This window comes from Ranitomeya imitator, chromosome 5 (assembly GCF_032444005.1).
Source record: "Ranitomeya imitator isolate aRanImi1 chromosome 5, aRanImi1.pri, whole genome shotgun sequence".
NCBI classification, from domain to species: Eukaryota; Metazoa; Chordata; class Amphibia; order Anura; family Dendrobatidae; genus Ranitomeya; species Ranitomeya imitator.
The window spans coordinates 98,619,396-98,646,358 of NC_091286.1; the positions used below are offsets into that span (position 1 = coordinate 98,619,396).

General features: G+C 45.0%; 1 protein-coding gene across 5 annotated transcripts in view; it reads left to right on the plus strand.

Annotated features, from left to right (window-relative positions):
* The first annotated feature begins 1,201 nt into the window (after positions 1 to 1,201).
* The window catches only part of RRBP1 (ribosome binding protein 1), an 80,817-nt gene continuing 55,055 nt past the window's right edge, over positions 1,202 to 26,963 (plus strand). For 4 of the 5 annotated variants that reach the window (XM_069768960.1, XM_069768962.1, XM_069768963.1 and 1 more), the window contains exon 1: positions 1,220 to 1,330. The gene's annotated coding sequence lies outside the window, so the exon portion shown is untranslated. Of the gene's footprint in view, positions 1,331 to 26,963 lie in introns of all 5 variants that reach the window. The other variant, XM_069768961.1, reaches the window with a different exon arrangement.

The following is a 26,963-nucleotide window of genomic DNA, read 5'->3' on the forward strand; positions in this document are numbered from 1 at the left end:
GGCCTAAAAACACATTTCTTCAGACTGGCCTATCAGCTTCAACATGCTTATCTAACTATCTCTGTTTTGCCCATATAACATTTTTGTCAAAACCAGGACCCTTGTATCATCTGTTCTCACACCCTTTATGCATTTATTAGCCCTCTGTGTCTGTACTTTTACACATACTGGTTGGCAGTGGCGTAACGTGAAACTCATGGGCCCCGATGCAAAATCTTCAAAAGGGCCCCCAAATATTTTACATCTTTAATACCAATAGTCTTTTTCTATAGGCCAAAGGGACTTTTAGGGCCCCCTAGGCTCCAGGGCCCGGGTGCGATTGCAACCCCTGCACCTGTTGTAGTTACACCCCTGCTGGTTGGCGACTGGATCATGCAGCTTTACGTGAACACCCATTTTATTACATTGATGGCTGGACCGTACAATACAAGCAATTGTTACCATCCACCTCTCGTATCTCCCCTATTTCCTCATAGATTGTGAGCTTTCGAGCAGGGCCCTCACTCCTCTTGGTATCTGTGGATTTATGTGATTATTGTTATTCTGTAATGTCCTTTATTATATGGGCGGAGTTTTCGGGCGTTTGATTCACCCTTTCCTTACCCGCTGGCTGCATTCTGGCCGCAATATTGGATTGAAGTTCATTCTCTGTCCTCCGTAGTACACGCCTGCACAAGGCAATCTTGCCATGCACACGCGCAGTATGCTTTGCCCAACTGCGGGCAAAGCCAAAAAGCATTAGTGCGCATGCGCCGGCGCACCATGTCCCGGAAGTATTTCGCTGTGTTCTGGGACATAGTGCGCCGGCGCATGCGCACTAATGCTTTTTGGCTTTGCCCGCAGTTGGGCAAAGCATACTGCGCGTGCGCATGGCATCCCCCCCCCCCCCCGTTTCCAGTAGAGTATATGGTATAGTGAACCTTGTCATTAAAAACGACAACCTCAAAAAAAATAAAAAACACACCTCTTGTAATAAGGGTTAACGCTATAACGTCAGGGACCATGTGGCAAGTTTTGTTACACAAGACTTCTGCAATGTTTTATTTGTATCGCGATAATAATGATTAGTGCACGACAAGAGGTGACGGTGGGCGTGCAGCCCCTCACACTACGGTAACGTCTCGTCTGTCACACAGCCGCTGCGGACAGGGAGAAGGGACCGCACTGAACTTCTGTCTGCTGTCTTGTACAATAAAGTTTCATTGAAAAAAAAAAAGAAGAAGGGAGTGAAAAGAAAAGTGCCACGACTCCAGAGAGTCAGAGGCTTAGCCGGCTCAGTGAGAGGAGACAGTCTGCTGCCGGGAGGAGCACCGCGTCCGGGACAGTGCAGGTAAGACGCCGGCTGGGGCAGGTAAGACGCCGGCTGGGGCAGGAGGGGAGCCGGCTGGGGCAGGTAAGACGCCGGCTGGGGCAGGAGGGGAGCCGGCTGGGGCAGGTAAGAAGCCGGCTGGGGCAGGAGGGGAGCCGGCTGGGGCAGGAGGGGAGCCGGCTGGGGCAGGTAAGACGCCGGCTGGGGCAGGTAAGAAGCCGGCTGGGGCAGGAGGGGAGCCGGCTGGGGCAGGTAAGACGCCGGCTGGGGCAGGAGGGGAGCCGGCTGGGGCAGGAGGGGAGCCGGCTGGGGCAGGAGGGGAGCCGGCTGGGGCAGGTAAGACGCCGGCTGGGGCAGGTAAGAAGCCGGCTGGGGCAGCAGCGCTACTGACTGGGCAGCTTTCCTAGAGAGCACCGATCTCATTGGAAACGATCGTGCCGATGTTTTCTGTCTGCACGGCCAGCTCGATCCTGTAAAGCAGAGCGCTCTCCCATGCTCCGATCACATCTGTCGCGATCTGTCCACTTGATTGCCCTCCCGTTTTCTGTTTCGTGCGATCTGCGATCGATCTGGTCGTTGCAGCGTAATTTAGACACGTGGGACTACGAGCAGCGGCATGCTGGGAGTTGTAGTTCCCCCTGCTGTTGCTGGCTCGGTCGGTGACAGCTTGGGGGACGTTATTGATGGATTTGGGGTCGGGGAGGGGGTGGTGTCTGCTCCCTCTACGTGTCAGTCTGGGGAGATCCCAGCACATTGCACAGCACTGATTGATCGGGGGATAACTTTCATGGAAGTTTTCTGGCAGTTCCATAGTTGTGATTCGGGGGGGTCTGTCCATTAGGCAGAGGGAGGTCCTGACTGGTGACCCCACAGTGAAGAGGCTACGTGTCCACATCTCCTGGAGGACACGTCTGCTTACAGCTAGCGGTCTGGCAGGCTCCTGGTGATCCGCATCCTCCGGGGGCGGGGCCTCGGGCTGTGGGCGGGGCCTGTGCTGGCCGCAGCTGCTCCCAGGCTCAGCTCTTCTTTTTTTCTCCTGGTGTGCAGCAGTTCCCGGCTCTCCTCTCCTGTCCTTCCTCACAGTCTCAGGTGACTGGATTTCTTAGTAAGGCTATATTCACACTTAGCGGTTTTTACCGCGGAACCGCCGCGATTTTGATGCTGCGGGTCCGCAGCAGTTTCCATAGCGTTTACAGTAACATGTAAACCCTATGGAAACCGCAAACCGCTGTGCACATGCTGCGGGAAAAACCGCGCGGGAACGCAGCGGTTTACAACCCGCAGCATGTCACTTCTTTGTGCAGAATCGCAGCGATTCTGCACCCATAGGAATACATTGAACCGCTTACTTCCCGCATGGGGCTGTGCCCACGTTGCGGGAAGTAAGCGGATAATGTGCGGGTGGTACCCGGGGTGGAGGAGAGGAGACTCTCCTCCAGGCCCTGGGAACCATATTTGGAGTTAAAAAATAAAAAATCTGGTTATACTCACCCTCTGATGTCCAGAGCTCCTGGGCGCTGCACGCGGCCGTCCGGTCAGAGATGCTGTGCGACCAGGACCTTCGGTGACGTCGCGGTCACATGACCGTGACGTCACGAAGGGTCCTTCTCCCACAGCATCTTAGGAACCGGACCGCCGGGTGCAGCGCCCAGGAGATCCGGACATCAGAGGGTGAGTATAACCAGATTTTATTATTTTTAACACTACTATTGATGCTGCATATTGCTGCATATGCAGCATCAATAGTATAGGCGGAAACCCGCAGCGGAAACTGCGGAACAAACCGCGATAAATCTGCAGGGAGAACCGCAGTTGTTTTGCCCTGCAGATTTATCAAATCCGCTGCGGGAGAACCCGCAGGGACCCGACGTAAGGTGTGAACATAGCCTAATCATCATGAGAAAACACCGCAGCTTTCTTCCAGAAACAATCCAATTTCATGTAGTTTTCTTTCCTTTTTTCTGTCTTGTGCCATTCTTTATGTTGCTTAGAATATTTTATCTAATTATTATTTATTTTTAATAGAGGCGTTTATTTAAAATATATGTACAGCATCTTCAATGGAAACTGTCAGTAGTAAGAACTGTCTATATGGGCATGTAGGGCACAGGAAGCTGAGAAAAGTGACATCTCGCTATATGGGATCTGATGTCTTATTCCAGAGAAATCCATGTTTTTCTTAGATCTTACTGCTCATTTACATATATGGGCCGGACACTGATCTCGTGAGAATCTGCCTCCAGAGATTATTATAGATGACAGGGAAGAGTTACCAGTGTGAGACATGTAACGACTGACAGTCCGCTCTCCTGCTCTACATGTCTCACACTGGTAACTCCTCCTTTCATGTGTAATAATCTCTGGAGGCAGAGTCTCGTGTAGATCTGTGTTCGGCCCATAGATCTTACCAGCTCGTTTACATGAAAGAAAAATGTGGATTTTTCTGTAATAAGAGATCAGATTGCAGACATCAAGGTGTCATTGTATTCAGCCTCCTATGACCTACATGCCCGTATGAACAGTTTGGGAGGGACAATCCTACTGACAAATTCCCTTAAGTTGTACATCTTACCTTTTTAACCACTCAACGACCACCGATACGCCCTTAACGGCAGCAGTTAAGGGTATTTAAACCACGATGCTGAGGTTAAAGGTTATAGCGTCCCCCCCCCCCCAGCGTTGGATTTCCTCCGGTGTATTGGCTACCAGGGGTAAGTGAGACCCCAGAGAACATGATTTGGGTTGGTTTTTACTGATCGCCGTTATGAACGGTATAACGGCGACTGCAAAAAATAAAGGTCATATTTTCCGTTTAATTTCTCTCTCCTCTGATGTGATCGCACATCAGAGGAGAGAGAAATAGGGTCCCCCGATCACCCCCTCCCGGTACCTCTGGTGTCCGTGCATGCCCCCCTGAAGTCCCCGGGCCGCAGGCGTCTTCTTCCAGGAGAAGAAAATGGCGGGCGCATGCGCAGTGTGGCTGGCACCCGGCAACAATAAATTTTTCCTACTGGATCATTTTGATCACTGTGATTTTGATCACTGGATTTACCGCATGTAATGACATTCAGTTGGTCAAAATACAGGAATTGACATGCTGCGCCTCGTAAGCGTGAACCTCGGGTGAGGTTGGCGCAACGTTAAATAGAAGCACAGTGGGCATGGGATTTCTATAAATTCCCTCCACTATGCTTGTAACATAGAACGCACCGCGAATGCGCTGCGTCCAAAAGTCTGCTATTCCTGATGGTGGGCACACAGCTGAACTCCCCTGTCATGTAAAATAAGCTCTGGAGGCAGAGTTATCTTCAGGGCCCCATCCTCCCCGGAGCCTGGAAGAGGTCACATATAAAGTGATACAAGATGATTTATCTAAAACAAGGCATCTGAGACACACAGGATCGCCCTCCCCCGCAGTCTATGACCCGTGTGCCCATATTAATAGTTATACATAGGTTACATGTGGTGGCAGAATCCCTTTAAATATACTTTTATCACAGATACCCCCATCTTCAGTTCTCAGCAAGTATTTCTATGCAGCGGTCATCCTCCGGTCAGTCCGAGAAATACGGCCGTCTGACTACACCCAATCACTGACGTCTGCGCAGAGGGGTGAGTGGGATTGTGGGCAAGGGAAGGGGTGAATATTCCACTATGACAACGGGGGCAGATACAGCAATAAGTTACATATTCTGAAAGGGCTGCCCTAGTTTAGGATACTATTATACTACCCAAAAATCACCTGGCTGACTCCCTTTTTAAAGGGGTTGTTCGCTTTTTGCCTCTAACAGGGAGTCACTCGCGCCCTAAGACAAACCCCGTGAGATCCTGTCCTTGTCATTCACGCGACTGCTTCTCGTGTCCGTATTCCCTCCCCTTTTTCTTCCAAGAACAGGTGTCGGCAGAGGTAGAAAGAAAAACCTTTCGCTTACTAAAGCGTTTCCTTCTTCCTTGGTTAAGATCCTGGTGTTACGTAATTTCTTTTTTTTTTTTTTTTTCTGAATGAGCTCCGGTTTTTAGGATTAAAGGGGTTGTCAAGTCAGCAAGTCAGAGCTGACTGTTTTCAGAAGGCCAAGGAACTCTGCGCTCCTTAAGTAGAAATAATGTCATTTCTTTAAAAAAACAAACAAACACTTTGAAAAATCGTACGTCGTTTAATTTTTACAGTCAGACCTTCATCAGAGACGGATTGCAGATCAGGAAAAAGATTAAAGAAATGGCCTCAGATGGCGTGTGGTGTCTGATGAAGGGCGGCCTGTAAAGATGAAACGTCATATGATTTTTCAATAAATGGAGAATTTATTTTTATTTTCTTTCCTTTTTAACCCCTTCATGATGTAATGATATAACGTGTGTATACGTCATATATCCCCCCCCCATTTGGTGCGGGCTCTGGTGTTGTTGAGCCCTCATCTTTTCCTGCAGATGATAGCTGATTTGTAAAAAAAACAAAACAAAAAAAAACACAAAACATTGTGAAATTGCCCCTTTTTTTTCCCCCAATTCGATCGCACTTGAATTTTTGTTTTTCTAGTTTTCCAGTACACTATATGGTAGAATCAATGGTGGTGTTCAAAAGTACGACGTGTACCTCCAAAAACAAGCTCTCGCGTGGCCATATTGGCGAAAGAATAACAAGTTATGGCTCTGGGAAGAAGGGAAGCAAAAAAAGGAAGATGAAAAAAACACAAAAAAAAAAAGACCTGGAGGTGAAGGGGGTTTAGTAAATTACATTATGTCTTCTTAATGGAGTTGTCCGTTCAAGGTTACCAGTCTAAACACAAAAATTAAGCTTGGTTTAAGTTGGAATACATACAGCACAAACACGTGTTCACTTTGGCAATAAAGCACACAAAACATATACGAGAAGAAAAATGACTATTAACCCTGCTGTAACTAAATAAGTAAAGCAAAAGTGCATCTAAATAACACAGGGTTCTTAGTAATACTGTTGTGATCAAAAATGACATAAAAGCCATCCCACCGTCGTTAAGGTGACTCTGATCGGGACGGTCCTACGCTGCTAATATTTGACACATGGTAAGGTTTTTGAGTTGACCTCAGTGTCTGCCCTTATTCCCACACTGAGGTCAATTCTGACACATGGTAAGGTTTTTAATATTAGACAGCGTAGGACCATCCAGGTTAGGGTCACCTTGCTGAGAACACTGTGTTATTTAGATGCAATTTTGCTTTTTTACTTACCGGAAGTTACAGCTGAGTTTATATCAATTTTTCTTCTTGTAGGTTTTGTAAGGTTACAAGTCTGCAGTCATTTCCCTGTAACTGCAGACATGGGATTCCTCACAGCTTGCACACTGCGCACTGTTAAAGGGAACCTGTCACCTTGTTTTGCCGCTGTAAGATAAGCCCCAAAAGGCAGTGGTCCTATCTACAGCATTCTATATTGTTGCAGATAAGCTCCTGGTCTGACCTGAAAGAGAAGAAAAACAAGTTCTATTATACTCATCTGTTGGGCGGTCCGATCCGAGGGGTGTCACAGGTCCTAGTATGGCGCTTCCCGTATTCATGCGATGCCGTCCTCCTGCTTGCTTCGTGTCGCACTCCTGCACAGGTGTACTGATCTGCCCTGTTGAGAGAGACAGAGAGAGAGAGTCCAGAATGGAAAATGCATGATCTGTTTAAAAAAAGGGAATCAGTCACCGGATTCCATCATTTGACCTTACGTTTCATCTGTTTTTCGCTGGATCCGTCGCTGTCCTTTTTTTCGACGGACAGAAAAAACGTTCCTATGTAATTTTTCTCCGGCCACCGGAAAGCGAATTTTCAACGGATCCGGCTAAAAAACTAATGAGACATGAGGCCATCCGGCGCTAATACAAGTCTATGAGAAATAAACAGATCAGGCGGCAACTTTTGCCGGATCCGTGTTTTTTTTTTTTTTTTTTTTTTTTTTGTTAATTTGCCGGATTGTGCTAACATGAAGAAACTGATGTTGAAAGCAGCCTTAAACAGCTGTTCGATGGGGAAGCCGAGTGGCAGACCATCACAACCAGATGATGGTGGCCCGGCCTAGGGCTCAGCCGCCGGTATTCTGACTCTGGGTAACGCCTTATGTCTATATACTCTGAGCATGCTGATATGGCCAGTAGGAGACACGTAAGTTTGTGCGTCACAAGGAGGCGCTTGGAAACTTCTTATTCCTCTCCCTGCAGCAGTTCACATGCATTGCAAACGATGTTGGTTGAAGGTTACATTTTTATTTTAAATGTATAACATTGAAAACTCTGCTGTGTCTGCAAAGTGAGCAAGTTTTATGAACTCTCATTTATCAAGTGTCGTCTGCTCCTATTTCTTCCCTGTTAGATTACATCCCACAAAGTATGTCCATTGTGCATCACTTGTGGCAATGGAAACACAAATATATCAGTGTTTCCTACAATGTAATGTTGTTCATTGATTCCTAAATGTACTAATTTGAAGTCCAGGAATTGCACAGCCTGTGTAATGGGAGCTCGGGCATTGCGCCGCCTGTGTAATGGGAGCTCGGGCATTGCGCCGCCTGTGTAATGGGAGCTCGGGCATTGCGCCGCCTGTGTAATGGGAGCTCGGGCATTGCGCCGCCTGTGTAATGGGAGCTCGGGCATTGCGCCGCCTGTGTAATGGGAGCTCGGGCATTGCGCCGCCTGTGTAATGGGAGCTCGGGCATTGCGCCGCCTGTGTAATGGGAGCTCGGGCATTGCGCCGCCTGTGTAATGGGAGCTCGGGCATTGCGCCGCCTGTGTAATGGGAGCTCGGGCATTGCGCCGCCTGTGTAATGGGAGCTCGGGCATTGCGCCGCCTGTGTAATGGGAGCTCGGGCATTGCGCCGCCTGTGTAATGGGTGCTCGGGCATTGCGCCGCCTGTGTAATGGGTGCTCGGGCATTGCGCCGCCTGTGTATGGTCGCCTTTCTGTACAGTTGGGTTTTGGCCAATTTTATACTGAACCCAAATCTAATATATCTCACTCATTTAGTTAGGGTGAGGTGTTCAGCTAAATTTGAGGAGACTTAATAGCCGTCTACAAATTTCTGAGGGGATGTCACAATGTAGAGGGATCATCATTATTCTTATTTGCACGTGGAAACTCAAGAACCAATGGGATGCAACTGCAAGGGAGAAGTTACAGATTAGATGTTAGAAAAAGCTTTTTGACTGTTAGGGTGATCAATGAGTGGAACAGGCTGTCATGAGAGGTGGTGAGTTCTCCTCCAATGGAAGTCTTCAAACAGAGGCTGGATAGACATCTGTCTGAGATGGTGTAGTGAATCCTGCATTGAGTAGGGGCTTGGACACGACCCTGGAGGTCCCTTCCAACTCTTAGGGTATGTTCACACGTTCCTGATTTCCATCCTTTTTTTCAGGACTAAAAACCGCAGCTCTTTGCAGAAAACGGAGGTCCTTTTTTTTTTTTTATGCGTTTTTTATGCGTTTTTTTTATGCGTTTTTTGATGCAGTTTTCTATGCAGAGTCTGTGTGTTTTCTAGGAAGTTTTTTAGGGTTAAAATGGCTGAAAATACCCTAACCCTACCCCTAAGGCCGGGGTCACACTAGACCGTAATATGGACGAGTGCAATGCGATAAAAAATCGCATAGCACTCGCCCCAATGTTAATCTATGGGGCAGCTCCCATCATCCGATATTTTCTCGGCCGTATTCAGGATCCGAGTGAAATCGCAGCATGCTGCGATTGTCAGCGTATCTCGGGCGAGACTCGCCAATGAAAGTCTATGGGTGCGAGAAAACATCGGATTACATACGGACCATGCGTGTGCATTGCGAGAAATACGGAAGACTTCTCCAGGTGACAGGAAATTGAATCATCCATTATCAGGAAGCTTTGGAATGCTAATTTCTGGCCCACGCTGGATTGCAAACCAGGAAGCACGCCTCCACGGAGTGTTCTGTAGCAGCAGCATGGCCAGGCATATTAATGTGGAGATGCTCATTGCTCTGGTCCATGATAGGCCCGAATTATGGGACCAACGCGACGCACATTATGCAGACCGTGCACGTAAAGACGCAGCATGGAGGGCAATATGTCGCCACATGTTCCCCGATTTTGATGAGCGACCTCAAGAGGTTCAGCAAGAAATATGTAAGTACCATTCTTCAAAAATTTTTTTTTTTCCATGTAAGCCTGAAAGCATCATATGTGTTTTGCTTATGATGTTAGTAAATCATCCATGCTCTTGGTTGAAGATGCCAAAACATTCCCAAGAGACACAAATATGGCTTTAAATTAATTTAGCTATAGTCCGTTAATATAGGGCCAAAGGAATTTTATGTCCCCCTAGCCTCCTGGGCCCATGTGTTTTGGCAAAGCCTGTAACTGTTTGTGTGATATTTATCTCAAATGTTTTGTATATTTGCAGTCAATGATGTAAATAGACGCTGGCGGAGTTACCGGGACCAATACCGGCATGAGCGTCAAGTTCATGGGCGGAGTGGTGATGCAGCCCCCAAAAAAAGGAAATACCTTTATTATGACCGTCTAAATTTTCTTGCCCCGGTGATGGAGCTACGACCGTAAGTGCATGCATGTGTACAAATATTTAACACATTTTATGATGTGAATATGTATGTATTTTTTAATATAAATAATGTTTTGTGAAATACAGAACAGAGTCAAATCTGACTGAAAGAGAGACTGGATCTGACTGAGTTGCTGATTGACCCTGTTGCTGAAGATGCAGAATTGGCTGGACCATCTGGGCAAGCAACAGGCAGCAACCACCCTCCCCCACCACCACAACCAGCAGCAGCAGCGTCTACCGCTCCACAGGAGGCAAATCCTGAGGTTGATGAAGGAGGCCAGAGCAGCAGTCCAACATTGGCTCTGGATACATCACCACAGCCTACTACCAGACCAAACCGTGGTCGTCGCAGAAGGGTGGCTTTGAACATTGGCACCAGGAGGCAAGTTGATACCGGGGTGTTGGACTATTTGTCCCGAGCTGCCAATGATGATGGGGAGGAAGCTTACTTCCGCAGTCTTGCCCGCTATTTACGTCCCATTCCCCGCTCGCTCAGGCTGCGGACCAGAGGTTGCATCCAAATTTTGCTAGATGCGGCAACACCCCCAAACAACCCGACTAATATCTTTAATTATCTTGAACGGTGGCAAATGTCATCTACCAACCTTCTGGCGGTGCAAGACCTTCCACAGGACCAATCACAAACTGTGTCAGCACCACCCCCGCAACCTATAGCTCCACAACAACAGCCTGCACAAACTACACAACAAGGCCAAAACAGGGGTATTTATGATTTTGCAGCACATCCCCAATCTGACCACTTGAACAGACACATGTTTGGAGGCTGGTCCCAACATGTGTCTGCTCGACATGGTCATATTGGGGGTTCGGAACAAATGGGTCAAGCCAGTAGCCAGGACTTGATGCCCTTCTACCCTCCACATCAAGTGTTAGGTCATACACATGATCGCAGCTTGCAGCAATACCCGCAATTTCTATCTGCAATAACACAGGTAGACAGAGTGGTTGGTCAACCACCCAGGCCAAGTTCCGCACATGCTGGACACCCGCCATCACCATCACCACCCCCAACCTACCATAACCTGTAATGTTTTGGATGTTAGATTTTGCCTGTCATTTTGGCCTTTTGTTGGCCTTAGTTTTTTGTGCCCATGGCATGTAAAGCTGTGTTGTTTGTTTTTGTTTAAATTACATATGAAAATTGAAATATGTTTTGGGAATGCATATATATATGCGCAGAGCAGTACAAATTTGTTCTGAAAACAGAGTCTTATGTCTTGGTCCAGCTACATACATGATTTGTCAACTTTACACACTTACATCTTTTCATCATCAGATACATATTTCACCAATTTCTGAAGGAAATTATGTGATTTATTAACTTAGGATCTAAACAAAAATTAAGGCAAAACAGCATTGTCTTGCCAAACCGTAGATCCCTCTGGTGACACAAAAAAAATTGGTTAAAACATCACGAACTTTTAGGCCAGAGGGCTGACGACGTGAAGGACGAACACGTGTAGTTGTCAAGACAGTATTTGCATAATCAATGTCATCTGCAGCAGATGATGGGCAATCATGGTATCTTGTAAAGTTGTGAAGAACAACACATGCTTTAATCACACCATTTACATTGCCTTCACTCAGTTGGATTGCAGACTGAAGGACCCGCCATTTTGCACTGAGAATGCCGAATGAACACTCGACCAGACGGCGGGCACGGGAAAGACGCAAATTAAAGATTCTGCGCCGGTAGTCCAGGCCTCTCCGTGGATAGGGTCTCATGACGTTCCTTGATAATTGAAAGGCCTCATCTGCTACCATCATGTAAGGCACCGCATCCAAATTAGCACCTGGTATGTGACTTGGGGGTGGGAGATCCAATTCATTGTTGCGCAGCCGCCGACCCATAATGGAAGAACTGAAGACTCTAGAGTCTCCAGTTCTCCCATAGGCCCCAATATCTACAATTATAAACCTGTAGTTGCTGTCGACTAGGGCCAACAGCACTACAGAGAAAAACTGTTATATAATTATAGAATTGGGTCCCTGAACCTGGCGGCTTACGCACACGGATGTGCTTTCCGTCAAGAGCCCCAATACAGTGCGGAAACTGGCATGTGTCCTGAAATCCTTGAGCAATACGTAACCAGTCTGCAGTTTTTGGTTCAGGCATCACCTCTTGATGGAGTCTTCTCCAGATTTCCGTGCATGTAACCCGCACAATCCCAGAAATTGTAGATTTGCCCAATAAAAACTCTAAATGCAGGGCCGCATATGATAGGCCAGTGGCAAGGAAGCTAAAAGACAAAATAATATTTTTATCAAAGATAAAATTAACACAATACAGGGTGATATGGGGCAATCAAACACTTTTTTTAATTTAAAAAAAAAAGAGATGCTATGGCTTTGATCTTTTAAAAAAATTACATTAAGAAAATAAGGACAAATTATGTTGAAGTTACTTAACCATTTAAGTATATATTTTTAATAAGGGGTATCGACAAAAAAATGAGTAACATATTGGGTCAATTAGTATTAAGGCATACCGCAAGGTAAGGATAAGGCGCTCCTCAGCTGAAATAGATTTGCGTATCCTGGTGTCCTTCTTCGTGATCCCTGGACGCAAAATCTCCAACAAAATGTCAAAGGTTTGAATCCTCATCCGACAATAGTTGAAGAACTTGTCCGGATTAGTCCTCAGAGCAGCATACAGACGGCTGAAATGGCCTTTATTGATACGTTGTTTGATAAGTGGATGTACCCTCATCCGTCTCCGCCTCCTCGGATCTACAATAACTGGGTATGGCTGCCCAAAACGTTGGGAAAGTACCCAGTTGAAAAGCACACGCTCTGTGGTGTTGAAAGTCAGTCGATCAGACATGTTGCTCATCAATCCAAAGTGCATCAACACAAGCAGGGACTCTACTGCATAGATTGGTGGGTGGCACCTGTGTTTAGGGCCATTAAATAATGTTCTTGGTGATGATTTAAATTTTTTCAGGTGGAAAAACCGTTATGTCCATTTTGCAAGCCTGCGAGAAATTCTCGCCATACGGATGCCATACGGATGTCACACGGATGTCAAACGGCTCATTTGATGCGAGAAAATCGCATCCTCGCACTGCACTCGGATCACTGTTTTGTAAAAATTTGTGCGATTCTCGTCCGTCAAAAACGGACCGTTTTTTTATACGTTGTGTGTGTCCCCGGCCTAACCCTAACCCTAACCCTACCCCTATTCTAACCTTAGTGGAAGAAAAAAAAAAAAAATTCTTAATTTTTTTATTGTCCCTACCTATGGGGGTGACAAAGGGGGGGGGGGGGGTGTGTGTCATTTACCATTTTTTTTTTTTTTATTTTGATCACTGAGATAACCTATCTCAGTGATCAAAATGCACTTTGGAACGAATCTGCCGGCCGGCAGATTCGGCGGGCGCACTGCGCATGCGCCCGCCATTTTGCAAGATGGCGGCGCCCAGGGAGAAGACGGCCGGACGGACACCGGGAGTCCCGGTAAGTATAAGGGGGGGAGATTAGGGCACGGGTGGGGGGCATCGGAGCATGGGGGGGTGGGATCGGGGCAGCCACACTCCGCCCACGCACTTCCGCCCGCTTCCCCGCACTTCCTGCTGCAGCGGTTCGGCACCACAAATCGCAATAAAACCCGCAGATATATTTTTGATCTGCGGGTTTGACCTCACAATGGAGGTCTATGGGTGCAGAACCGCTGCGGCTCTGAAAAAAGTGACATGGTACTTCTTTTTTCCCGCAGCTATTCAGCGCGGCTTTTTTTCTGAATTTCAGGATCGTGTGCACAGTGGTTCCTGTTTTCCATAGGGTACATTGTACTGTACCCTGCATGGAAAACAGCTGCGGAACCGCAGCGGCAAAAACGCTGCGGTTCTGCAGAAAAAAACGCACTGAGTGAACATGGCCTTAAGTCTATGATTAATACTTACCAAATGCTAAATGTATGAACGTGGACTCAAAAGTAGAGTTACAATAATCCAGTTGAGAATTAATCTGAAATTTTTGAGGTGCAGGTGACCTGAGCGAGTGATCAGATATCGGGAGTGAAGGAAAGATCTAAGTTAAATATAACCCCAAGACAGCGAACCTGCTGCTTAGGAGATATATATATTAAAATGGCAATTTCAGATTTAGGCAAGTTATATATTTTTAAAGCCTTGATTAAAAATAATGGCTGTATACTCCTTCAGCGCCTCCACGGATCAGGCACAGGCCTGCCCATCTGGAAGATGGCGCATCATTCAGAGAAATGAGACAACGTGCTTTTCTACAAATAGAAAAGGACCAGCACATCTAAGCCAATGTGAATAGGTGCCAACCAAAAAAAAGCATACAAGTAAAAATACAGTAAAGTTGCACCATAATATACCAGAAATAGCTACTCTAGAACATTGACACTGCATTGCTGCCATAGAAAATGAGAAAAAAATTGAAAAAGCGATGTGTACATGAAATATGCATCTGCAAAAATTGCTATGAAAAAAGAAGGTACTTGGCACATAAATTGGCCAACATATGTGAGCCCAATTGCCATGTCAAGGCGTCCTTCGAAAATTGGGTCCCAATCCTGATATGTCACCTCTCCTGGGCAAAAAACCCTTCAATTTATGGGGCAGGAATGGACCAGCTAATCTGCTTAAAATCACCTGTGGCTAATGGGAGTGGGAGTGCACATGTCCAAAAGACTGATATAAATAGAAAAGAAGGATCAGCACATTTTAAGCTAGTGTGACTAGGTGCTGATCAAAAAAAGCATACAAGTAAAAACAGTAAGGTTGCACCATAATTTACCAGGAATGATTGCTCTAGAACATTGAAATTGTATTGCTGCCTTGGAAAATGGGTAAAAATAAAAAAAAAAAAAAACTAAAAAAAACCCCCTGCTACTGTGTAGTAGCAGCTATCAGTGATCGCTGATGGCTGCTACTGTACAGGCTCTGCGGCGCAATCTTGGAGGAGGAATTTAAAAAAATTTTTTGTTCTTTAGCACGCAAGATGCCGCTGGTGCATGCGCAGTAGCGCCTATGGGATCACCTCTATATACACTGATAGCTGCTAATGCAAATTGATTTATTTTATTTTATTTTTTTTATAAATGGCTGTGTGTGTGTGTGTGTGTGTGTGTGTGTGTTTGTATGTGTAAATACAGTTGTGGTCAAAAGTTTACATACCCAGGCGGAATTTTTGCTTTCTTGGCCTTTTTTCCAAGAATATGAAAGATAACACCAAAACTTAATCTCAATTCATGGTTAATGGCTGGGTGAAGTCAAAATGCTGTGTTTTATCTCTTTAAATCATGACAACCCAAAACATCCAAATGACCCTAATCAAAAGTTCACATACCGCATCTCTTAATACCGTGTATTGCCCCCTCTAACATCAATGACAACTTTGAAGTCTTTTGTGGTAGTTTTGGATGTTCTTTTCTCAGATTGTAAAGCTGCCCACTCTTCTTGGCAAAAAGCCTCGAGTACCTGTAAATTCCTGGGCTGTCTAGCATGAACTGCACGCTTGAGATCTCCCCAGAGTGGCTCAATGATATTAAGGTCAGGAGACTGAGATGGCCACTCTCCAGAACTGTCACTTTGTCCTGCTGTAGCCAATGACAGGTCAACTTGGCCTTGTGTTTTGGATTGTTGTCATGTTGGAACATCCAAGTACATCCCATGCGCAGCTTCCAGGCTGATGATTGCACATTTGCCTCCAGTATTTGCTGATTTCGCTAATCTTTCCTTCAACTTTGACCACGTTTCCTCTGCCTTTGTAGCTCACACATCCTCAAAACATCAGCGATCCACCTATGTGCTTTACAGTAGGAATGGTGTAACTTTCATCATAGGCCTTGTTGACCTCTCTCCAAATGTAACATTTTTGGTTGTGGCCAAAAAGTTTAATTTTGGTCTCATCACTCCAAATTACCTTGTTACAGAAGTTTTGAGGCTTGTTTCTGTGCTGTTTTGCATATTGTAGGCGGGATAGTTTGTGGCACTTGCACAGTAATGGCTTTCTTCTGGTGACTCGACCATGCCGCCCATTTTTCATCAAGTACCTCCTTATTGTGCATCTTGAAACAGCCACATCACTATTTATCAGAGAGTCCAGTATTTCAGCTGATGTTTGTGGGTTTTTCTTTGCATCCCGAGCAATTTTCCTGGCAGTTGTGGATGACATTTTTGTTGGTCTACCTGACTGTGGTTTTGTTTTTACAGAGCCCCTGATTTTCCACTTGTTGTTCACAGTGTGAATGCTGCTGACTGGCATTATCAATTCCTTGGATATCTTTTTGTATCCCTTTCCTTTTTTATACAGTTCAACTACCTTTTTTCCATAGATCCGTTGACAGTTCTTTTGCTTTCCCCATGACTCACAATCCAGAAACCTCAGAGGCTGGATGAAGGATGCAAGAGTCTGTCTGGATCCCAGAAACTCACTCAGCTTTTATGCACACACACTGATGACAAGCAAACAGGTAACAGGTGAGGATGTTACCTTTAGCAGCCATTCAACCCCATTTGTGTCATCTTCTGTGCATGTTATCAGGCCAAAATCGCCATGGTATGTGAACTTTTAATCAGGGTCATTTGGATGTTCCTGGTTGTCATTATTATTTAAAAAGAGAAAACACTAGTTTAACAATAAATGGCTTCACCCAACCACTAATCATGAGTGGAGATAAAGTTTTGATGTTATCATTCATATTCTCTGAAAAAAAGGCCAAGAAAGCAAAAATTTTGCCAGAGTATGTAAACTTTTGAGTAAAACTGTATAACATTCATCATGTTAGGGGCAGAAGCCGTACACATGAAAACCTAATCGGAGAACTACAGGAAGATGTCCCCACAGGCTGCCCCGGAGCACGGGCATATCATTAAGGGTATGTGCACACGTTGCGGATTTTTGCTGCGTATTCGCAGCAGTTTTCCCTGAGTTTACAGTACCATGTAAACCTATGGAAAACAAAATCTGCAGTGCACATGCTGTGTAAAAAAAGCGCGGATACGTAGCGTTGTTTATTCCGCAGCATGTCAGTTCTTTGTGCGGATTCTGCAGCGGTTTACACCTGCTCCATAATAGGAATCCGCAGGTGTAAAACCGCAGGTGAAATCCGCAAAAAAATCCGCAGTGCGGATTACCTGCGGATTTACCAAAATCAGTCTAGAGAAATCTGCAGAGTAATCCGCAGCGTGTGCACATACCCTAACTCAAAACTGAAAATAAAGATTAAACAACAATCAGAAGACGGATTTCAGCAATTGGGGTATCATTTTAATCAGTATAACAGCGCCGACCTGACACTGTCTGTAGGTTACTGAGCACAATCCTGCTGACAGGTTCCCATTAAGGCCTTTTGGAGATAATTTAATCTTCAACTTGCTTAACTGTTCGCTGTAACAGTAATTATTTTGACCAGGGGTGTCCAAAGTTTTACAAGTGTGTACATCTATGGAGGGAAAAAAATTATATGATTTTTAACACTATCAGCAATTTCTATACAGCCGTATCTAACACTTTTTTAAATGTAATTTTATGTAATTATTATTTATTTAAGAGTAAAATAAATGTTAGATACTGTTGCGTAGATAATCATATGATAGTATTAAAGTCCCAGTTTAGCACCTTGGAGTGAATGCCTGGAGACTTGTTTGCATAAATGTGATCCTACTGCATAGGAATGAATGATCCCTTGTCACATAACTAATGTTCCTTGAAGAGCATTCTGAAAGATAATCTGAGTTGGTCACAATGGGAGATATGACACTGCTTTGAACCTCCTGAACTGAACTTTGGTCTCGGAAGGAAATCTGAAAGTTCCTTCTTGTGTTCTTGAATCTAACCTGCTCCCCCCACTTTCCCCAAGATTAATTAAATCCATTCAACATTTTTGCTACACATTAGTTTGTTGTCTAAGGCCATCTGTAAAGAATAAACGAAAATAAACACAAATCTGGTATCCCCTTTATTAAATTAGAGGAGATATAGATAGATCTGACACTAGCTCTTGAATTTATCTTCTTCCTGTTGCTCCTTTTAGGCTATGTGCACACGTTGCGGATTTTGCTGCGGATCTGCAGCAGCTTTCCATGCGTTTACAGTACAATTTAAACCTATGGAAAAACGCAATCCGCAGTGCCCATGCTGTGGAAAAAAACGCGCGGAAACGCTGCGGTTTACATTCCGCAGCATGTCAATTCTTTCCGCAGTGGTTTACACCTGCTCCATTATAGGAATCCGCAGGTGTAAAGCGCAGGTGGAAAAACGCACAAATTCCACAGCAAGTCCGCAGGTAAAACGCAGTGCTTTTTACCTGCGGATTTCTCAAATCTCAGCCCTCAAAAATACGTGTGCACATACCCTTAGACTATTGCATTATTTTTTAACTGCCATGTGGATCCAGAAATATGTGGCTTTTTACGTAGTGCAAATTTTTATGATTTTTACAAAGCGGCGTGGCTGAGTAATAATGCAAAGCAGCCTTAAGACCCCACCCCAGAGGGTCCTGTGGGCCACGGCCCTTAGTAACTACACACAAATTAGTACTTAATAAAAAGGCAGCCAGCACTGCGACATGCAGATATGTGACTATAGCCTAAATTACTAATATTGATCTGTTGCATGCAGCACTGCCTCATTGTAGAGTTTGCCCAATATTATTTAGTCGCTGGTGGCTCTATAATTGGGTTGATGTCTGTCTGTGAAGTTGGAGCTTTCTCCTTTGATCAAAGGAGCCTTGAAATGCTTACAAAGCTAGGCGGCTAATGGAATATAAAGCGGCCTACATCACGGGGGACTCTTTAATTACCAGCCATGCACATGCTCTAGAGTTTAGAGACTGCGCTCCAGATCATAAAAACGAAAGCGAGTGGTACTTAATAGCCTTATAACTCGCACATCATTATTGTTACCGGCCTCTGTGGAGCCCTTCACAATTGGTGATTATGCGCGGCCACGTGTAGGAACGCAAATCGTAATACCGTGTTCCTATAATAAATGATGCATAATAATAATAAAATACATACCGGTAATCTCACACTTTTATTTTTAGCAATTGATGCATTTAAGGGTTCTGCTTTATCACGTGTGCTAGGATGTATTTGACTGTCCAAGTCCGCATGTAGTTTTTACGAGTTGCCGTGGTTTTGCTATCAGATGTTTGACATCGCAATTTTTGTAAAAATTTTAAAATGTGTAAGATATTGTGGTAGTTTTATTATTGCCATCCCAAATTGTCTGCTTTATACCACCCTTTTGTTTTAATTGCGTTAAACTAGTATTTTTACGTCTTCAGTTACACTTTTGGTCAAATAGTGCCTAAAATACTTCAGCCTCGAAACTGACTGGCATGTAGTACGCTGGTCTTAATGAGGGGCACACAAGAATATGTACCAAATTCATTAATGGGCGCATTTAGTGTACCTTATCCATGACGTGTGCCTTTGAGTCTCACCAGATATGGTACAGGAGCAATATTTCTGGCTTAAATGGCAGCACTATCCAAGAAAACGCCAAAAGTTTGAAAAATCTTATATATGGCCTCAGCCATCCATTCCCCTGCGTCAATTTGCCTCTCGTCAACTGAGCAGCTCTTCCTATACTGGTCTGCCCTGTTGATGTGATGTCTGCAGAAGATGCAGAATCACCGTCTGGAGCGGTCCATGATCCCTCTAAGCCGTTAGATTGTCGCCCTGCTGGTAGTTAGTAACTACCTTCTTATTAGTTCTTGGCCCCATGCTAAAAAATTATAGAGGTCCAGGATAACCCTTTTTTTTAATGTGCTGCTTGGTGTGTATGCCAGAACTGAGGCACTTTTTGAATAGTAGTAAATCTGCCATTTACGTTTTCAGTTGTTTAAAAAAAAAAAAAAAAAGTTTGGCCAAAATACATTGGGAAACTGAGAAACGATCGTGTGAAAATTTTTTCTTCATTATGGTTCTGCCCTCCGCTGACATCTGCGCAGAACAGTCACAGACCACTCCTGCTGGCAATTCTGTGGCCTCTACTGAAGTCGTCTCAACGGAACGGTTGCTTGTCTTGTGCTCTGTTGAAGCGTGACTGCCGATGCCATGCTTTTTGACAGCTGGCTCTTCACTGCCTAACTGCGTGATGTCTGCAGCCACACCCCATTGACAGAGCATGCAGAAGAGGAAGAGCTTTTCTGTTGAAGTGAAGCAGCATAATCGCTGGTAGGAGCGGTCTGTGACCGCTCTGGGCCGGCGCAGAGTACAACAGGCAGGTAGTTGGCAACTACTTGCTTGTGAGTTCTTGGGTGCATAGTAAAAAAAAATAAAGAATAAACTAGTCCCGGATAACACCCTTTAGTTGCAGATATACCCCAGCATGTATGTGTTTTCATAAAATGCATGCATGAACACAGTGAGGTGTTTTGTAGGCTTATACTCTGATAATGCTGTCAGTCTGAAAGTTAATGTAGTTATAAAGTTGTACGACTGCTGTACTGAAAGTGTGGAACCTTGGAGAAAATTAATTTAAATGGATTGTCCACTAATAGGATAACCCCTACTTAATCTTAATATTTGCCACCAGTTTAAAATAAAATAAAAAAAGCTTTAACTCTTTTCCCGTGTCGGCACTCATGTTCCCGGGGCTATTGTGCTGATGTTATGACACGTGCGCCTGGTGCCCAATCAGCGGTGGCGTCAGTCTCCACCTTCAGTCAAATCGAACATTAAGAGGAAGTCAGGGTGGCGGCTGCTCTCCCTTTTCATGTTCAATTCGTACAAAGCTGGGGACAGTGACGCCAGAGCTGATTAGGCACCAGACTTGCATGTCATAACAACTGCGAGTGCCGACACCGCCAGAATGCTGCCGGCACAGGAAGACAGTATAAGCTTTTTTTATTTTATCGGAGCCAAGCGTGGAGTATGAGAAGGGGTTGTCCAAGTAGTGGACCATTTCTTTAATTGTTCCTGTGAGCTGCTAGCTTTCAGTCTTGCATGCGTGCTCACACGGTATTCGTCCACTATCATTATACTGTAAGTGGCGACTGTAAGCTCTTACTATAAACATAAGGATGAATGACCTCTGGGAGATCAAAACATCCAACACCGCGGAGACACCATCACGTGTTTCTCATTCATCCTTATGTTTATAGTCCTTTTACTAGGCACTGCTCCTAATAGCCAGTTTCCTACTCCAGACTGATGAGGGGCAAATACCCCGAAACAGCTGTCTGTGGATGGATACCATGTTTTGGCATAGGTGGTTTTCCTTTTGGATGCTGCCCTTCCCGTGGTTGTTCCTTCCCGGTGAAAGACCTGGCTATTCATTGCTTGCGTTGAGAAACACATGATGGTGTCTCCGCGGCTTTTCTACATGTAAGCTCTTACTGACAGCCATCTTAGCAGTGCTGGTTGACCAAGTACTGCGGCGAACTTAGACGCCGCTTACCTTATAACAATCGGTGACTGGAGTATGACTGAAATCTGTCGGGTTCCAGGAACATTAAGTTAATTTTCTCCCGGGTTCCACACTTTTCAGTACAGTGGATGGCCACCTTCATAACACTATTAGGCCGGCGTCACACTTGCGAGTTTTACGGACGTAAGAGCGCAGAAACTACGTCCGTAAAACTCGCAAAAAATACGGCACAATTATTCTCTATGCCCCTGCTCCTATCTGCCATATTTTACTGATCAGTATTATACGGCTTTCTACGGCCGTAGAAAATCGCAGCATGCTGCGTTTGTCACCGTATTGCGCAAATAAAACGCCAATGAAAGTCTATGGAAGCCCCCCCCAAAAAAGGATTACACACGGACCAGCAGTGTGACTTGCGAGAAATACGCAGCGCTGTTACAGAGAAAAGCCGGTAATTCAGTGCGGTGTACAGTAAAATCACACTGACAGCTTACAGTAGAATAGGTAGAATAAATATGTACACATAGAATAGATATATATATATATGTCAGTGAGACACATATATGTGTATATATATTCTTACTTCATACAGCCACGATATAGCAAAAAGCCGGTAATTCAATTACCGGCTTTTGCTTTCTCCTTCCTAAAACCCGACATATGAGACATGGTTTACATACAGTAAACCATCTCATATCACCATTTTTTTTGCATTATCCACACTACTAATGTTAGTAGTGTGTATCTGCAAAATTTGGCCGTTCTAGCTCTTAAAATAAAGGGTTAAAGGGCGGAAAAAATTGGCGTGGGCTCCCACGCAATTTTCTCCGCCAGAGTAGTAAAGCCAGTGACTGAGGGCAGATATTAATAGCCTGGAGAGGGTCCATGGTTATTGGCCCCCCCTGGCTAAAAACACCTGCCCCCAGCCACCCCAGAAAAGGCACATCTGGAAGATGCGCCTATTCTGGCACTTGGCCACTCTCTTCCCATTCCCGTGTAGCGGTGGGATATGGGGTAATGAAGGGTTAATGCCACCTTGCTATTGTAAGGTGACATTAAGCCTAATTAATAATGGAGAGGCGTCAATTATGACACCTATCCATTATTAATCCAATTGAATGAAAGGGTTAAAAAAAAACACACATTATTAAAAATTATTTTAATGAAATAAAAACAAAGGTTGTTGTAATATTTTATTTAACATCCAATCACTGAAGACCCTCGTTCTGTAAAAGAAAAAACATAATAAACCAACAATATACTTACCTTCCGCAGATCTGTAAAGTCCAACGATGTAAATCCTTCTGAAGGGGTTAAAACATTTTGCAGCAAGGAGTTCCGCTAATGCAGGCTGCTCCTTGCTGCAAAACCCCGGGGAATGAAGCTAAATATAGGTCAATGATCTATATTTAGCTTCATTTGTAGTGAGGCGCCCTCTGCTGGCTGTTCATAGATCGTGGGAACTTACCTAGAAAGCTCCCAGGCTTTCTAGGAAAGTTCCCACGATCTATGAACAGCCAGCAGAGGGCGTCTCACCGCAAATGAAGCTAAATATAGATCATTGACCTATATTTAGCTTCATTCCCCGGGGAGCTACGGACCACTATTTTCGGGACTTTTCAGCGTATTACGGCCGTAATATACGGACCGTATTTGCATACGCTGAGTGTGACGCCAGCCTTAACCTGCATTATCAGACATTCTGCAGCAGGAAAAACATATACTTAGTATATTTAACATATAAGCGGTTTAAAAGCTGTATTTTAAACAATAGATCATGGATTGTGATGGGCGAACCTGAACAGTAAAGTTCAGGGTCCATACCTAACGCCTACTGTTCGGGCATTGATTTCTCCAGGAAGTCAGTGTTACTGTTTGAGTACTACTTCCATCAGGCTATGACTGCTGTTGCTGATCACAGCGAAAGCAGGTGCCGCTGATGGGAGTTTTCATCAGCCGGCGCCTGCACTATAAGGCTATGTGTACATGTTGCTTATTTCTGTGTTGATTTTTCCGCTCCATTTTTGAAAAAATCAGCAGGTAAAATGCACTGTTTTTACTTGCGGATTTCCAGTGTTTTTTGTGTGGATTTCACCTGAGTTTTACCACCTGCAGATTCCTATAAATAAACAGGTGTAAAACGCTGCGGAATCTGCACACAGAATTGACATGCTGCAGAAAATACAACGCAGTGTTTCCGCGCTGTATTTTCCGCAGCATGTTCACTGCACATTTTGTTATCCATAGGTTTACATGGTACTGTAAACCTGATGGAAAACTGCTGCGAATCTGCAGCGTCAAATCCGCTGCGGGTCCGCAGCCAATTCCACAACGTATGCACATACCCTCAATGAAAATTGTGTGGTCAGCTCTATTTTTTTTGATAGCCGGCTCTTTTGTCTTGAATCAGTCGCGAACAACCCATTACTATTACACAAGCCTACATCCACAGAAGATCTATGGTTAGTTCTCCAAGATGTCTGGACCATCCTCCTTGCGGAGTTCCTTCTAAAATTTTGCATGTGTACCTACAAGAATTACTAGGACCATGACAAATTAGCTGGGACTGAGAGTATCTACCGAGAACATATATTGGCAACTGTGCAATGCTTTATTTCCCCTGTGGTGCAGAAGAATTGGGCACTTGCTAAGTTCCCTCAGTCTGTGGCCAGATTCTGAGTATGGACCGTGATGCATGAACTGGCTGCAGGTCTCCTGCCTGGAACTTGGCCATGTCCTACATGCCTAGTAGTTGAGTTCAGGTCTGGAGAACAGCAGCCAGTCCGTGCATCATGGTCCACACTCAGAATCTTATCTCTGATTTTCCAGTGGCAGAACATTCTGTAGCATGGATTGTTTTTTTATTAATTTGTTCCTTCTCGCCTTTACCACTTATGTGACTGACAAGTGTATATTTCATGGTGAAGCATTGTGAGATGTACTTGTGTGCTCACAGGACCTTGTAAAGTCAGAACCTATAACTTTCTTGCAGTGCAGTCCTCTGTGATCTTATTAAACATATTATTTATTTTTTTTAAACTGTTCTTTCCTGATTATTTGTTCTTATTTGGCCACCCAGGGGCAAGGTAACCGCTGCTGAAAGGGGAAAATATGTAGAATATCTATAATCTCTGCAACATGAGAATCTAACACTTAACAGATCAAATTTAATGCGGAGGCCGCACTTTATATTATTTAATTCCAAGCCTGCAAAATACATTTTTTTTTTTGCCATGAAATTTGTACAATTGAGTGGCAGATAGAGGTCTATGTAAACTAGCACGTGTCCGTCTTGGCTGCATGCTAAAACAGCCTGAGTGTTGGCAGACATGTCTGCTGCAAGTGTCTGCCTCCAGACAAGGCACAGTGCAGCCAGTGTCTCCATTTTCAGGAAAATTTCCTGGCTTTTCCCGTATAGGTCAACGCTGCACTGTCCAGGAAAAAAAAACCGTCTTCAAAGTGGAGAGACTGATGTAGCGTCCAACCTGAAAATATCAGATGTGTAGAAGCAACTTCAGGTCGCTGACATAGAAAGCTTCTAGTCTGGGGTCTGTGCATAGAGCTTTAATTACAGTTTACTATGAATTACTAAATTGCTACTTTAATATTTTTGTGACAAGAATGTGAAAATGAGATAATATTCTTTTAGGGTCTGGACAATGCACATCTCTGTGATGACACCCACCTTATTTCATAAAGCACAAAAGGGCCAAATAGATTTTATTCTAACAACAAATATTTCCACCATTTTTGCTCTTTATCAAAACTTATTAGTTACTTTATCTTCGGGTGGCTGTTTTTACTTTTTGGTGATTTCCCCATTAAGTCCGCTTAATGAATTGTATCCACAGCAAGATAAAATTTTTTAATATACACCTTGTTCTTATTGTCTCTAGAGAATCTCTTATCACCTATTCATTTTGTTATCTACGGTAATCTTATAGATTGCTGAGGTCTGATCTCTGGGACCCTGCGCTAATCGGACACTTTTCTTTTTACATTTTTTGTCCATGTTAGAATAGTGCTGCAGTGAGAATTCCCGTCTAGGCTACTTTCACACCACGTTTTTGCTGTCAGGCTAAATCTGGCGAATTTTGGAAAAATGATCCGCCAAAAGTTGCTCTCCCTCTCTCCCTCTCTCCCTCTCTCTCACTCTCACTCTCACACTCTCACTCTCACACTCTCACTCTCACACTCTCACTCTCACACTCTCACTCTCACACTCTCACTCTCACACTCTCACTCTCACACTCTCACTCTCACACTCTCACTCTCACACTCTCACACTCTCACTCTCACACTCTCACTCTCACACTCTCACTCTCTCACTCTCTCACTCTCTCACACTCTCACACTCTCACACTCTCACACTCTCACACTCTCACACTCTCACTCTCACACTCTCACTCTCACACTCTCACTCTCACACTCTCACTCTCACACTCTCACTCTCACACTCTCACTCTCACACTCTCACTCTCTCACACTCTCACACTCTCACACTCTCACACTCTCACACTCTCACACTCTCACACTCTCACACTCTCACACTCTCACACTCTCACACTCTCACACTCTCACACTCTCACACTCTCACACTCTCACACTCTCACACTCTCACACTCTCACTCTCACACTCACTCTCACACTCTCACTCTCCCTCTCACTCTCCCTCTTAACACATAAATAAAATGTCATACTTTTTAATTAGCAAGTCATCTTCCTAGAATGTAAATGTTATGGGAGCCTTGTGAGCAGGTGTGGTAGGAGGCTCTGCTGCTTTAACTTTGAGGCTGCAGTCACACTAGCAGTATTTGGTCAGTATTTTACCTCAGTATTTGTAAGCCAAAACCAGGAGTGGGTGATAAATACAGAAGTGGCGCATATGTTTCTGTTATACTTTTCCTCTCTTTGTTCCACTCCTGGTTTTGGCTTACAAATACTGATGTAAAATACTGACCAAATACTGCTAGTGTGACAGCAGCCTGAGAGAGCCTATATACCATGTACTGTCAAGCCACCTCCAGATTACCGCAACTGATCCTCCGACTACACATGCTCACAGGCATCGGCCCTATTAACATTCTAGGACAAATTTTCCTTTCAATATTAAGACAACGGCTATTGTAATGTACAGTGATGAACCTCCTACCAAAATTCGTATGATTTGCTCATTGAATATATATATATATATATATATATATATATAATTTTCTCTTACCCCATGACGGCACTAACGAGAGAGGGATCCGCCCTCAGGGACAGGAAACCCACAGGTTAAAAAGGCGGGACCTCTCCTCCACCTCAGTTCGGTTTCCTGTCCCCGACGGGGACCCACAGCTTACCATCCAGGAGTCCAGGGACCATCGGGCCGAGTTCAGGCAGCGGGGGGCCCTGCCACGGTCACGGGTGGATTCCTCCCTGAAGGCGCATTCCGGGGTCGGCGGGCCTCGTGGATATGCGCGGAGGGGAGGCAGTGAAGAGGACCGAGCCTGCCTCTTCTCTTTTCAATGGAGGTGGTCGGTAATAGGTAGCGGCGGCTACCTGGAGGTTTCCTCCGCCGGTCCATGAGGCGCACAGGGGGTGGTGACGCCGGTCACCGACAAGCGGCAGGACGCAGGGTGCAGCAGCGGCTGCAGAAGCTCCGTCCCTCCTGTGAGCCGGCAAGTAGTGAGCGCGCGCGCGAGGTCCGGCGACTTACTGCGCAGGCGCGGGGGTCACTTCCGGGGCGGCGCAGGGCACCTCT